The sequence below is a fragment of the Trachurus trachurus genome (genome assembly GCF_905171665.1).
Source record: "Trachurus trachurus genome assembly, contig: scaffold_88_arrow_ctg1, whole genome shotgun sequence".
Taxonomy (NCBI): Eukaryota; Metazoa; Chordata; class Actinopteri; order Carangiformes; family Carangidae; genus Trachurus; species Trachurus trachurus.
Genome location: NW_028155119.1, coordinates 292,514 through 307,815, shown reverse-complemented (window position 1 = coordinate 307,815; position 15,302 = coordinate 292,514). Strand labels below are relative to the sequence as shown.

At 40.2% G+C, this 15,302-nt stretch overlaps 1 long non-coding RNA gene across 1 annotated transcript; it reads right to left on the bottom strand.

The window, feature by feature from the left end:
• Positions 1–296: 296 nt before the first annotated feature.
• Positions 297–13,663, bottom strand: LOC311008026. The gene is made up of 3 exons (XR_014596472.1): positions 13,559–13,663; positions 6,219–6,348; positions 297–1,214 (listed from the first exon to the last, which is right to left on the bottom strand). It is a non-coding gene; the product is annotated as an uncharacterized lncRNA (long non-coding RNA).
• Positions 13,664–15,302: the final 1,639 nt, after the last annotated feature.

Genomic DNA, 15,302 nt, shown 5'->3' with positions numbered 1-15,302 from the left:
AAGTCGAGAGCGGCGTTCACAAACGCCAGAATGAACGCGTTCACAATAACGTTCATCAAGCAGAAATACCTACGTTCAGTTCACGTTCGCCCAAAATATGAACGAGTTCATGAACGATCGTTCATTGAACGCGTTCAGGCACAACACTGGACAGTTGTATTACTCAATGTAACTGTAAGTGACCGAAATGGTGTGGGAAACTCTGAGACAGTTACTGTGAGACAAAACCTTTAATTGTCCAACAAGATAATGCAACAGTCAATCAAAAAGTACAGTGTCCAGACAGCTGATAGCATCCGACAATACCAAAGCTTTGACATGATTCCATCGATTTCATGGGCTAAGAAACTGTTTTATACATACGATAAATGTTTTGGAATGGCAAACTTCCAATTAAGAATATGTGTTCTGGTCAATGGTGTTACCAGAGTTAGAGGAACTTGAGTTGCCAGCTTCACTTGTAGAATTGTGGATAAATTCAGAAAAATATTTTGAGAAAACATTTGTCTCTAAATAGAGAATTATATTGTAATTTTTGTATCAGAATTGTGGTGATGTTTGATGTGACTGTAACTGTGAAGCTTTCAGCAGCTGAGTACGGCAGCTTTCAGCTTACAAATACAGCCAAGAATCCACAGCCTCAGCTCATGATGTATTTGTATTATAAACATAAACATCCAAACTGATCTACATAGGTGCATTCAACCCCCCACTGTGATGCATGTATTTTGGTTCATGAGTGAGTCAAGTTGATTTCCCCAGCTTTGATAATGAGCAACCAGAGCCACTGTTTCCATCACTTACCAGAAACATCCCATGTTTATATTCTGCTGTCATGGTACAAAGGACATAGTGGTATCTGTGTATATGTGAATCTGTTAAATATCTCTTGAGTGGGCTGTGAAGTTCAGACGAATGCAGTCTTTGCTGCTGCCATGGGGCACCGTGGACAGCACTTTACCAGCCTCAGTCATTCAGCGAGCCGAAGTTCATCTATGATGGACTGAAAACCAGAAATCCTTTATGTAGCAGGATCCATCACCAGGCCTTTATGTGGGACAGCTGAGTGGAAGCTCTTTAATTCAAATTTTCAATTTTTTTCCCCTGGTGGCAGCATGTCGGAGTGGTGGTCAGCAAGAAGAGTTTGGCCGGGGCCTCCCAGGGTGCAGTTTCCATGTTCTCCCTCTACCTGGTTCTCTTAGTTCGCCGAACCCCTGCATGGATAAGAGGTATAGACAATAAATGGATGGATGTCCATTTATCTGATGTCTAAGGCTGTGTTCACGCATAAACGGAGCTTTCCCAAAATTGTCTTTTTCTTGTTTTCCATAAACCGCATTGTTTCAAGAAATGTCTAACACTGTAGTACAGGGCTATTCAATTACAAATTCAGTGGGGCCAGATTTTAAAACCGAGACCTTAAGCTGGGCCGGACATTTTCAGCGGTCAACAAGGAGGAGGTTATTAGAAATGAGGGGCATTTTTAAAACCCAGCATTAGCTACTAAACAACTTTTATTTAATTTAACCTTTATTTTACCAGGCAAATTGCTTGAGATAAAAAAAATCTCTTTTACAAGCATGGCCTGGCCAAGAAAGCAGCAACAAGATAATATGTTGCTGTAACTTACTAAACAAAAGAGAATAAGTCAATAAAAGTAGTAGTGATAGTAGTAGTAAAGATGTAGTTGTTAATGCTTTGAGTTGGAGGTTTTTTTAGGAACTAAAAGTTTCCTGGGGCCTGCTACTGTCCTCTGAGTTTCCACTGAAGTTTACAGCAGGGGGTTATGTAAATCACTAAATGTATAATCTTAAAATTAGGCCTAAAAATGAACACAGATTTCTTCTCTAACATATTTTGATTGGTGAAAAACAAGGAGCAAAAAGCCGTTTTGGGGAAAATTACTCTGGGAAAGTATTTGATTACAAATAATTCCTTTGAAAAGTAGCTATCCCAGTTCTGATTACTCCATTGCAAGCAGGCTAGTTGCGTTGAAATTAAGTTATTGGTTACTTCATTCCCTCAAAAGAAAAAAGAAAAAGGACAGCGGAGCATGGCGTGCTGTCACTGCGTGGACGGTGCTCATGTGTGACTGAAAGGAGTGGAGAGATTGGTGGAGTATGAACCAGCCACCACGGTTTATTGTTGGCTGATGGGAGGACTGAGGATCGGTCAGCTGCTCTCCACAAACACCGTGTCGTGCCACAGCGGCCCGCTGGAGTGTGAGGTCCGTCGGTCCCGGACGGACGGGGAGACTTATGTCTCGCTGACCTGTAGCACCACAGGACCACGGAGGGCAGCCTCGGCCTCGGCCGTCCGGACGTCCGCCGCGGCGAAGCCCCCCGCTCCGTGACGAGTTCTCGCAAAACGTGTTTCCCTCTGTTTTTGTTTTGTTTTGTTTTTTTGGGTCACCACGAGCCGGGCCACTCGGACATTGGTTCGGGGCCGGATGTGGCCCGCGGGCCGCCAATTGAATAGCCCTGCTGTAGTACATCAGCCAGGCCTGTGTGTGGCGCTGTTATGCTGCCAGGCTACACCAAATGTGGAGAAGAAGATGTATGCGCAAAGGAGTTGTGCCAGTCCAAATATGCTGATCAATGACGATTTAAAGGCATTTCAAACACAGTATCTGAGGGACCCGACAGTTGCTGACATCATTGTTTCAAAATAGATGCATTTTGGTTGTCTACATGAAAACTTTATCATTTACCCACTTTAGGACCCGTTTCCAAAAAAAAATTCTCATTTGAACGAAACACCAAACCGATAAAACAGTTATGTGCATATACTTCTGCACCTGTATTCATGTGGATGGGCCCTAATAGATTCAATACATTTCCCCAGCAGTACTTACACTATTTTAGTTATAAAGAGAGAGAGAGCATCAGCGTAGTGAGCATGACTCAGTTGTTGTTGTTGTCGTACTGATGGAATTATTGCTGTGGAAATGGACATTATACTAATCCTACCCTGTGAGCTACTGTGGTAGGCTACAGTTAATTACACCCCCATCAAGGTTTATTTTATTTTTTAATCCAGGTTTAATTGTTTATTTGCCATGCTTCTGGCTGTTATTTGAGACTCATGCAGCCATTATATGAATACTGGCTTCTTCTTTTTTATTCATTATAGCGAGTGAGAGAAATAAGGAATAGGAGAGGTGATGACATGCAGCAAAGGGCTGCAGGCTTTGTGGACCCTAACCCTACTGAGGTATAAGGACTAAGGCACTTGGCCTAGCAGGTGAGCCCCCATGGTGGTTTCGATGCTTATTTTATTAAACAATGCAGTGTAGATACAGTATAGCTAGATAATACAAATGTGTATCTTTTGAAAGATCTCAGTAATGCATTGTAAAATAATTCAATTTGTCCATTCATTTCCATGACAATTTCTAACCAGATGCATGTGCTGCTGACTCCTTGTATATTTGAATAATACTGGCTTTCCAATACCTTTTATTTTTATTGGCTTGATTAATTAATACAATTATTCTAATAAGATTTCATTTCAACATGATGATGATTCTCAGAAAAATCTGGAATTCAGGACTATGTCAAGGGTCTTGCAATTCCAATAGCGGCCACTAAGCTAAAATTGCCTCACAGTCGAGTGCCATTCAGCACTTTGATGATGGTTTGCTGTGAGGCACTGTCAGGTGTCAAAGTTCATTTCTCTGCTGTCCTAAATGCAGGGGACAATCTTATGTGCATGAAAATTAAATCATGAAAATTAAATCATACCAACCTTTCATTGCTATTAATACATTTTTTAAATATATTATTCATTTTCACCCATGTGGCCTTCGTTTTTCTGGTTGAACTGATGCTAAATTGCTGCATGTTATTATTTTTGATTTAATGTTTCTCTGCACATTATACATGCACTGACACCTTCTGAGGGTCTTTGAGGTCCAACAAAATATTTATGTTATTAGCTGCTCATTCATTGTAGCTCCACCACCTCTGAACCATTATTTATCAAATCTCTCATCTGGAAAACAACCGTGGGTTTTGAAGCCTGAATAATTAAAATATTTTCCCACAGGCGTATAAACTCGTCTACAGTGGATGGATATATGTCACCGTACATGTCATATGATGGACCAAATATAAATAAATGTGTGAAAATCTGAAATGAAGGTTTGTCTCAGATCAGCTTTATAGATGATAGTGTAACATGGTGAAATAAATGAAAATGTGCTAAGTGGGTAGATGTGTCTTGTTAACTAAACACTTGTAAAATTCGGGTAATGCTTTGTGCTGTTTTTAAATGGACCAGGAGTGCTCTTCTAGATTAAAATTGAAATTGCACACGAGGAGGAGGAGGAGGAGCGGTTCACTCAAATAATATAATTTTTTTAGTACGAGTTTCAGTGTCCACCAGTTTTAACATTAGCATGTCCAATTAAAAATATGAGATTTCACCAATCAGCAGCTTTGTTCCAAAACCGATCCTGTCAGCCTCCAGTGCCACTTATCAGTCAAAGCTGCATTGTGCTCAGCATCAACCAGGGAAGCTGAAGAGCTCTGTGACAATGATCCTCTGAAAGAGCAAAGTTTGACAACGAGCCAGCTGAAGGATGACCAGTACGTGCCAGCCAGTCTTGTGTCATCAACATCAATAGCCAATCTGCAGACATCCCAGCCGGGTGGCTCATGACCTTTCCCCAGGGATCACCATGGTGACAGTGTGCTGAAGCAGCAGGACAGACTCCCACTGCATAGAGCATTCAAAGTTGCCTCCCATGTGTTGATGTGGCTGTATTTCATGTGTTTATGGTGTCAAATGTGTTGTTTACTTACTGTATGTTACATTGTGTTTCATACTTATTTGTATTTCTTAACTTTATACATATCAGTTTGATATTATACGATTTAAGAAACAGTGGAATAGAATATCTGTCTGCATAGAAGCTACATTAAATCTAATCAAACTCAAATAGTTTTAAATTGTGTGGTGGCCCTAGGTGTTGCATTATTGACCAGTCAGTCCACAGCTTTGAAAACACCAACATCACCATAGTGATTGTGCCACCAGAAATTGACATTACTTTTACTGAAATGTGTTGAAACCACCTTTATGCTGCTGGTCCTAACACAGCCTGTGTAGAAATGATAGGGAATGAAAGGAGAGACTGGAGCTGCAGAAATCCCCAGTCAGTGGCACTGGCCATTTTGTGGTTCACAGCTGGTGTCAAACCCCCTGCATTACAGTCGTGCCCAGCCACTTGTGGTTTTGAGTGAAAGATCTTAACAGCTATTGAATATACGATACGATACCAAATACTTCATTAAACCCCCAGGGGATAGTGCAAGCATTTCTGTACACAAAATAAACTCTAAAAACTTTTTTTGACTTCACATCAGGTCACATTTTCTTTTCTCCAATGCTTACTTTTGACCCAATTAACCTCAGCTGTGCTTTATATTAGATGTATTTTCTATTGGAAAGATTGATTACTCCAGCCTGCTTGGATCACCTTTCCACAGCTTTTAGTATTCCATTAACATGACTGTAAACTGTTCCCTTGTATGCTTCATGTCCATTTTGCGAATAATTATTTTTTGTATTGTAAATTTTATTGATTTATTGGTTTATTTAACAGGGACAATGCAACACTAATCAACACTATTAAAAAGAAATTATGTACGGGAGCCATGAAAATCTCCTTTACTGGCTGTAAGGGAGATTTTCATCCGCTGTCCCTGGCCAGAAGTTAAATGCAACCTAAAATCTGAAAAAACACAAACAAATAGACAACTAAACAAAAAAGACACTGATTAAGTCATGCATAAAAATTAGAATTATATATAAATTAACATAGTAAAAAGCTAATAATAACACATAATTTGTATCTTTTACCTTACTTAGAGGCAGATTAATTACTGTAAATGAGGGTTTAAATAAATGTTGGCTAATATATGTTGTCTACTGTATTTTTGATAAAAATCCATACATTTAGGTATGTTGCCCTAATTCCAGTTCATTTCAGCATTTTCATTGTAGGCAGCATTCTGTTGTTGATGTTCTTATTTATTATTTAGCGTGTTCTTTTTTTCCATGTGTATTTGTTCTCTCATAGACCAGGCTTACTCTGTGTCATCCGGTCTTTACACAATGTAAATATGAATGTACTGTGACGTACATTGCCTTGACACACAGATGTGTTTAGAATGACATGTAGTGTTTTTGAATGTGCGGGCTGATTCACAGACCGTGTGACTCAGCACTGCTGATCGGAGAACTGGTGCTTTGAGAAACACTCAGCCACGGATCCCCAGTGTGGAGGCTGGATATTGGACTCCTCCTCCGCCTGGACTTGTTTATTTGTCATCTCACAATGCACTGGGAAATAGAAAAAGGCAGGGGGGTGGGGAGGGTGGAGTTGTTTAGAAGAACAACAGCAGGGATCCTTCAGCCAAATGGACATGCGTTTACTTTGGGATGTTTCCTCATCAGTCACTGTAATGAGAACAACATCAAAAAAATAAAAATAGATAGCTTGCTACAGGGGCCTCTGTCAATATAATCTAACACATTTCAAAACTTGTTTCTATCGTCTCAATGTCTGTGCACAGAGTGGTGTGGTGGATGTTGACTGACATGACATTACTCCACTAAAAGATGGATTATGAGACCTATAGGCCGCAGCTGTCAGTGTCGAGGAAACGCTGGTCCTGAAAGAATGATTTTATCTCTGCAGTTTCTGCTTGATAGTCACTCTTGTCTATAAAGCCTAAAGTGACTCAGCGAAAATATATCCAGCTGACAGTCATTGTTTGAATTTGGTTCAAATCAATTTCAGTGACCAATCTTTAAAATAACACAACCTCCCTGTTCACATTCTGTTCAGATCTCAAATATAACAGCCATTTACCCTTAAAATGTAAGCAAGGGACACCAAAGCAACACACTTAATGGTGAGCAGCTTGTGAAAATCCAGAGCACTGTCAAGTTCCGCTCTAACCGTGTGAGGCTGATCCCCCCAAAGGAAATGTGTGTATTAATAACTCTGTTCCTCATCATTATCACCATGATGAAAACAAGAGCAGCAACGGCATCATAAAATGAGCCCTTCAGGATGATTCATCCACATGCTAATTGTGGAACAAAGCCAGCAAACTGAGTGCGGGGTGTTTTCTCAGTACTGTTGTCATGTTTGAGGTGAGGTGTGAAAACAACGACGTCCAGGAGGACTGTATGTGAGCGGTGTGCCACATCAAGCCGTATCTCTGTGATGCTGCTCTTAATCTTCAAGTAAAACACACAGACAGAAATGTTTAAAGCTGCACTAATCATTTTTTCTCTGAATCAAATGACTGTGAAATGTGAAATGAAAGTGATGTAATCTATGTAGAATTCGTACCAACTCTCAATGCATGTTAAACATGTAAAAAAAAAAAAACCCTAGTCATTCCTAAGAGTAGCTATGTGAGATTTCGAACATCGATTGATTTGAAGATCAGCATGCTATCATGTTATCGGTGATAATCCTAGCATGTTCATGTTTAGCAGATCAGATTCATTAATTTGCATCAAACCACAAAGTACAGTTGTGGGTAATAGAGGTAGATGAAGGCTTGGTTTTTGGTCATAAAACAGCACACACTCAGAAACATCAATGCTTAGTGATGGTGAACTCAATGGTGGTTTCCAAAATTTTATGGCAATCAATCTCATCCAAAATGCATACAAATATTTCAGTTTTAACCTTATACAGGCATATCATTCTGAGCACTGCCAGGTGAAGTGAATTACAATGAATAAAACTAACGCACCTGTTAGTGGGTGGGATATACAGTGGGTTTCACCATTTATTATGTTGAAAATCATGTGTTCTCATCAATCTACACTCACCACCCCATCATGACAGCACAAACCCAGAATTTTACACATTTTTGCAAATTATTTTTAAAAGAAAAACTGAAATATCACAAGATCATAAGTATTCAGACCCTTTGTCGTGACATCCATGGAGATCATTCACGTGCCATCAATTTATTTTATTCATCTTTGAGATGGTTCTACACCTTCATTTGAGTCCAGCTGTGTTGGATTTAATAGTTTGGACATGATTTGGAAAGCTACACACCTGTCTAAATAAGGCCTTACAGCTCATTTGCATATTAGAGCAAAATTAGATCCATGATGTCGCAGGAATTACCTGAAGAGCTCAGAGACAGAATTGTAGCAAAGCACAGATCTAGGCAAGGCTACAAAAGAATTATGCTGCACTTCTTGTTTCTAAGAGCACAGTGGCCTCCATCATTCTTACATGGAAGACATTTGGGTCAACCAGGACTCTTCCTACAGCTGGCCGTCCAGCCAAACTGAACAGTTGGAGGAGAAGAGCCTTGGTCAGAGAGGTAACCAAGAGCCCAAAGATCACTCTGGATGAGCTCCAGAGACCCTGTGGACCCACTGTATTAGGCAGCAAGTGAACATTTGGACAAGTGTAAGGAACTGATCCAGTTCTCCAAGGACGACTGGGTCTCTCATGTGCTGGAGCTGCAGCTCTTATGGGCTGTTCCCGGTCTGCAGTGGTCAGGATCTATCAGAAGTTGGTCCAAGGAAGGAACAGTGGTGAAACGGTTCTAATAGAAAGCTGTCAAAATACACAGTGCAAAGCAGTTTGTTGTGTATTTGGCAGCAAAAGGGACCAACACAATATTAGGCATGGTTGTCAGAATGTTATGACTGATCGGTGTAACTATCTATATGGTGATGTTGTAAGAAATGTCAGAGGATTAGCAAACTCACTGGAATCCATCCTCTTGAGAACTTCAATCTGTAGCAACAATTACAGCACTCCATCTGGTACATGTCAAGATATTTCACTTTGAACCACAAATGTCACTGTCATGATGGCACAGAGGGAACGGAACAACAAAGTCAATTGGATTCATTGTCTGGAGACCATGAATATCTGTGCTACCCATCAATTATGTTGCTCAGGTATGTCTGTTTGGACCATAGAGAGGGAGCCATCAACGTTAACCACTTTCACACTTTTGTCTGGGCTCTTATTGATCAACATGTTTGCGAGGGTTCATTTCTTTAGGCCATCTCTTGGTAAATCATGTATATTCCAGAGCTCATTAGGTATCTGCTCTCTTTTGTGTTGCGACCCCTGGGGGTTGATTGTGCTTCTCGATTAATCTTTTACATGCTGCCTCTTTTTTATGGGGGAGCCGGTGTAACAATTCATAAAATATGAATTTAACTTAGTTAATTAGTATTCACATCTGTGTGTGTTTTCTTCAGAGCTTGAAAGCATCACATATCACATATTCATTGATGCTAACTTAGTGATGTAAGTTGGTGATTTGGTAAGTTAGGAAATGTATCATTTCGCTGTGGTAAATTGTTATTTCTTCAATTAAAGCTGCAGTTAAACTCTTACATGTCTCTTAAATGTCTGTTACACCCAAGCCATTACTAGATAAGTTACACAAAACTGATTAAACAGATCAGCTCCACAAATCTCTTGCTGGATTTTAAAGTATTTTTTATTGGTAGTAGTGTTAGTTGTTTTATATTTCCAGTCGCTTGTGTTTTTGTAATAGCCTTTAATTTCTTTAGGGTCAACAGAAGTTACACACTATAGCTTTACCTATTTGTATCGATGTAACAAAGGAAATTCAGAACTATGGTTGGCAGATGTCATTACCTTCATTTGATCCCTGGTTGTGATCGTAATGCTAGGCTGACCTCACTGTCTGTATCTAAAGCCTTATATCATGAGAGTTATATTGATATTCTCTAACACTTAGAAAGGCATTAGATGTAAATAGCCTACTTATGCCACATTGTATTACGTGAGTCAAAAACCACAGCAGCTGATGCTGATGCTTAATAAACAACATTGAATCAAATCTAGGTCCTGGAGTTTTATTAGAAGTAGTAAAATCTGCTCATGGAAAAAAAGAAGATAGTTTGACCTAGCAGAGACTAATTTACATGTTGTGTAGGAGGTGAAGATGTTGTCCAGTATGAATATATAAACTCCTCGAAAATCTGCTTTGGAGTAGGCTATTAAATCAAATATTCACACATTTTCCTTTCAGATTCACTATTTAACTGCAGCATCATTCCCACACTATTACTGGTGGTTTTTGAAGTAAAGTGCAGATGAATATGCATATAAATGGTACACAAAGGAAGAATTTCAGATCATGCAAAGAAAACATGTTTAAATCTTAAGTGCCAGAACAAATGCTTGCTGTCTGTACATCCAAGGTTACAGTGCACACAGGATCTTATACAGTATATTTCAGCTAGTGCAGGATGCAGATGCTAATGCTAGAGCATTCAAGGGATCATAGGAGTTTGGACTGGGTTTATCCTGAAGGGAGCATGAATGCAAAGCACCCGATTTCAAGACTTTCAAGACAAAATCCAGTAGCTACATTGATGCTAATAGTTGTTGAGATTCTGTTTGTAGGTCTAAGCAGTTGTCCAGCTAACTAATGCTGAAATCCCTCGAACATCTCACACATCTAGAAAATGAGGCCTAACATGTCGTGCTCATTGACGATGGAGAAGTGTTCCAGAACAACAAAATCAGGACAAAAAGTTTGACACTTTTTTTTGACATTGTTGAGGCTCAGAATGAGCTGTTTATATGGTTCCTCTATTCCCTAACACACTCCTCTTTCCTCTCTCATGCAGATATTTGTGGTGTTTTGAAAATATTCCGATTGCGTAAAGACTTCTGTGATTGTGACATTTCTGAATGTCTGTGTTTATTTTTAAAATATGCCACGCGGCTGAGGCAAGAGCAGGTTGTGTTCCTAGTTTTGCTATCATGCTAACTTCGTACAATCCACATTTCGCACAGTAAAATCTGGTCTGTTGCGAATGAAAACTCAAAATTCTTGCCCTATAACTCTGAATGTTGTTTGAATTCTTTTTTTCTTAAGAAGTGGACTGATTCCTTTGAGGAAAAAGAAATGTGCAGTTAAAGATTTATTCAGTCTGTACATGCTCAGGTTCCCAGATATCTCCTGCTGGGTCTGTCAGTTGTAAAGTGAGTTAGTATTTGCCACTGATAAGTTCAGTAAATGCATGTTTGTCCAAGTTTGAATAGTTATTTTTAGCAAACACTTGTACATGCTCTCGCTGTGCTCGTAGCTGTTGTTTCACCATGCATAGTTTCCAGTAGGAAACAGATTATATAATGCGTCCACTTCTACATTTTTAATTGTGTTGTTTCGACGAGGGATCCGCTGTGCAGGTGGCTCTGCTATAGTCTGCATGTTTCTGTGTGTTTGTGTAGGTGTCCTCGGGGTGCTCCCATTTCCTCTCACAATCCAAACACAGGTCGAGTCAAGTGGAGACTAAATTTCCCACAGGTGTGAGCAGACAAGGCCTTTTGCTGCCTGTCTTTCTTCCAGTGCATTTTGGGAAGGGCTTGAACATTAGTTGTGAAAAAGACCAAAAAGAATACACGTGAACAATTGGCAGAAAAAGAACCTGGAAAACACATAAAGCGCAGAACCATCTGACCCATTAACAAGAATTTAAAAGTTTAGGAAGCAAGACAGAGAATTTAAAGGGTGTAAGAGTTGGCAGTTGCTGCTATAATCTTTGGTAAACATGCAGACAATTCGTGATCTCAAGCTTGGAGCCGTTTCTTGTTATTATAAATATTGATTATCATGTAGACTACCACTGGGTAATCCATGTGCTCAAAGCCATAATTGTTAGTAATGATATGATAATGTGTTTGGAATCTGTGAAGATAATGATTGATTCGTCCATCAAAGCAAACAGCTCACCGCCTCGTCATGGCTACAATGAGTAAACTGCTGTCCTGCGTGCTTTGGCCACCGTGCCTGTGATAAACAGCCACACCAATAAAAGTCAGCGGATTGAACTGCGAGTCAGGGAGCGTCTCAGGTCGCTTGGCATGTAGCACCATGCTGAGGCGTGGATGCCGGGGTGGGGGGATGGGAGCGCTGCTCTAACTATCAGTGCTCTGCTGAAGCACTCAGTGAAAAGAGGAAGCCGAGGGAACGCAAACAAACACGCGGACCAACGGCTTTCTCACCACACTGCCAGGAAACCGGGTTGGGTATAGATTTTTTTTTTTTTTTCAGGGAGGGGAGGGGAGGCGGGGGGAGGAAAAGGAGAAGGAGACCAAAACCCAGCAGGTGTGCTCTGGCAGCATGTAATGTGTCAGCATGGCTCAGTGCCAAACACACTGGAGCCTCTGCAGCTCTGAAACGTACAGTGAATTTTCTACAAAGTTACCATGTGGTTGATTTATCTCTCACCGTGCTGTTAATTCATTCAACCCTAAGCTTTGGCAGAATCCCTTTTTCCATTTCATATCATTCACTTCCAGAACGTCTGCACTCACTCAGAAAAATTATCTATTTGTCAGTGTGACAAATTATTAAACACAGGTCAAACAACTGTCAGTGTGGAGGGGAACTTGGTCTAAAGTGCAGCTCTAGTATTTTCAATTCAGGTTTCACTTCATCTATGTTCTTTGTTGTTCTCTTGTTAACATGTCTGCAGTTGGAAACACTTCTCAGTCAAGGCGTCACTCCTGTCCAGAGGACTGAGCATAATGAGGACTTTGAACTATACAACTGTTGTGAACTCAGCTAGTATAGCTCATGTCAGGACTACATACTATGGCTTTAACAAAGAATATAGTAAAACACTTGCATGGATAGCTTATATGCTTTCGGCTACAAAAACCTTCAGAACCAGCACTGACAATAACAACTATAAACATTTTGAGAAATGTTTGAAAAACATTACACTAATACAATCAATATGACTAATGTTAAGGAGAGATACAGTGCTTGCAGTGTGTAATTTAATTTCACTACATATCTGCTCTCAGTAGATAGTCCTAGTGTGATTTAAAAAAAAAATCAGAATACTGCTTTTCATTCTTCTGTAAGAGATTAGCATGCTACTATCAGGCCAATACTCATAAAAGTAAATATACCCTTAAATCCTGAGATATGGCCCTTACATGCAGGGGGGAATTCAGAAATTGAGAAAGTGTAACTTATTTTTGCTGTTCCATTGAGTAAAATAAGAACACATGACCAGTCTGGCTAAAAACTACAACATATCGATGAGGTTAAAACCTGTTTCTATCACTATAATAATCACTCCTCCTAAATGTCTACGTAAAAGTACTACAAAGTATTATTTTCATATAATATGAGCGTTATATAATGTACAAAACATCATGAAAGTTCTGTAGCCACATTGTATTGCAAAGCATACTAACTTTTACAAGCTTTTGACTTTTTATTCAGACAATTTGAAATAATGTGGTTTTAGGGGCAGATTCCAGACTAAATAAAAGTGTCTAGGAGGCATTGAAACTGTAGATTTGTGGCTTTTTTTTTATGTACAAGGTAATGCTTTTCTGAGGACTTGGGCTCATGACACCTGTATTTGCAAATTCTTGGCTACAGCCCTGCAGCAGATGAAGTCAAAGATGAACCAAGTAGTCAGCTCATAAAGTCTATTATTCACTCTTTCTTCCAAACAAGTTGGACTAACGTTGGGGTTTGTATATTACCTGTGTGCTTGTCTGACTGCTTTCTGGCTGCCTGGGTCCACTGCTGCTGTTGCCTCTTGTTAGAGAGGTGCCTGTTTTCCGCTTGGACAGCTTTCCTCCCCTCCCCTCCCCTCTCCTCCCTCCCCTCCCTCCCCAGTCCACGTGCTCTGGCTCATCTGGATGGGTATGAGCAGGGCCACTTCAAACACGTGCTCTATGCCACCCTGCCCCCTTCCACTACCACCTCTCTCCTCTCTCACTATCAGCCTATTTTCCTTTGTCCAGCCCAGCTTGCTCTGTGCTGTGTGATTTACTCAAGCCTAGGAGACATGTGATCACTCTGCTGGATACCAAGAACTCCAGGCAGCCAGTGTTTTTGGAGGAGGAGGAGGAGGAGGAGGAGGAGGAGGAGGAGGAGGAGGAGGAGGAGGAGGAGAAGGAACAAGGAAAACAATCTGACATGACCAGCCAGCTATCAGGACATTCTGTATGACCTGAGAACTTGTAGATTCTGCCAGAGGACAATGATTACACTAAAGAGGAATGAGTCTCACGTTTAATATTTAAGTACAGTATGTGAGTCCCTGGGCTGAGGAACGTTGAAGAACAAACAACTGGCTTCACAACTCATAGTTTAGATTGCATTTCAATTCTTTAGTTGTTGTAGACAGGAAAATAAACTGTGTAAAAATTTGAAAATTGTAATGGACAATGTAATGACACGTACACACACACCATGGTCTTAACAAGCAGTCTGGTCCTGTATTACTTCTATTTATTATGAATTAGGTTTTTAGCCACATTACTTACATAAATCCTAATGATTTGGAAATTGACCGATTTCTCAGGAAGCGCCACCTATTGTTGAAAATGTACACTTAACACAGCACAACATTTCAACTTCCATTGGAATGAATTCCAGAGAAATGCAATATACAGGAATAAAAGTTTATTTATATCTGCTCGGTGTGGCCATTCAGAAGCTGGGAGAGCCGACACGTCTCGATCACGTTACTGGTCCCTACTTTGTTCACACGTAGAAAATTGAGTCTGACAAAAACAGCCTGATTCAGGTTTGAGTTAACCCCTTGAGACCTGGTCACTAGATTAAGGGCCCGTTCACACGGAACAGAGTTTAGGAGTATCCGCAAAAGTTCTCTCTTTTTTTTCCTTTTTATCGTCTGGACATTTCGTCCACATGGAAACCGCATTTTAGTAGGCTGAAAATTGTACTTTTTGAAAATCATTCCCAGAGTGAATATATAAAAAACGCTGCCCTAGCGTTTTCGTCGAGGCAACCAAAACACAATCTTTTGTGAAACTTGGATGTCTCTAACCTGTAACCTGAGCCACACCGCTAGACGTAAGGTAACAAAAAAAACAGTGGACTACTTTCAGGTCCCAGATACTGCGCCTGAAACGCGTCCATTAAATTGTCAATCGCTAACAGCGCGCAAGCTTTATGAGCATGCTCCACGTCTTCTTCATTTTTTAGTGTGTTTGTGGTCCCACACACAGGTCTGGCATATGAACTACAGTGTTTTAGTCATCTTCAGTGGGTTCCTGTGCAGGCAGATGTTTCTTTAAACAATGACATGTTTACAGAACAAAAAAGAAAAGGTCACTTTAGAGAAGAATCTGTTTCTCTGTGGACAAAGCCTTACTTACTGTCATTTACAATTACAACCATAAAACGTAGTGCTTAGCTGGTTAGCTATGTGAGGTCTTGCACTGCATAGTAGGGTCACATTTCTCTTTCTCTCTT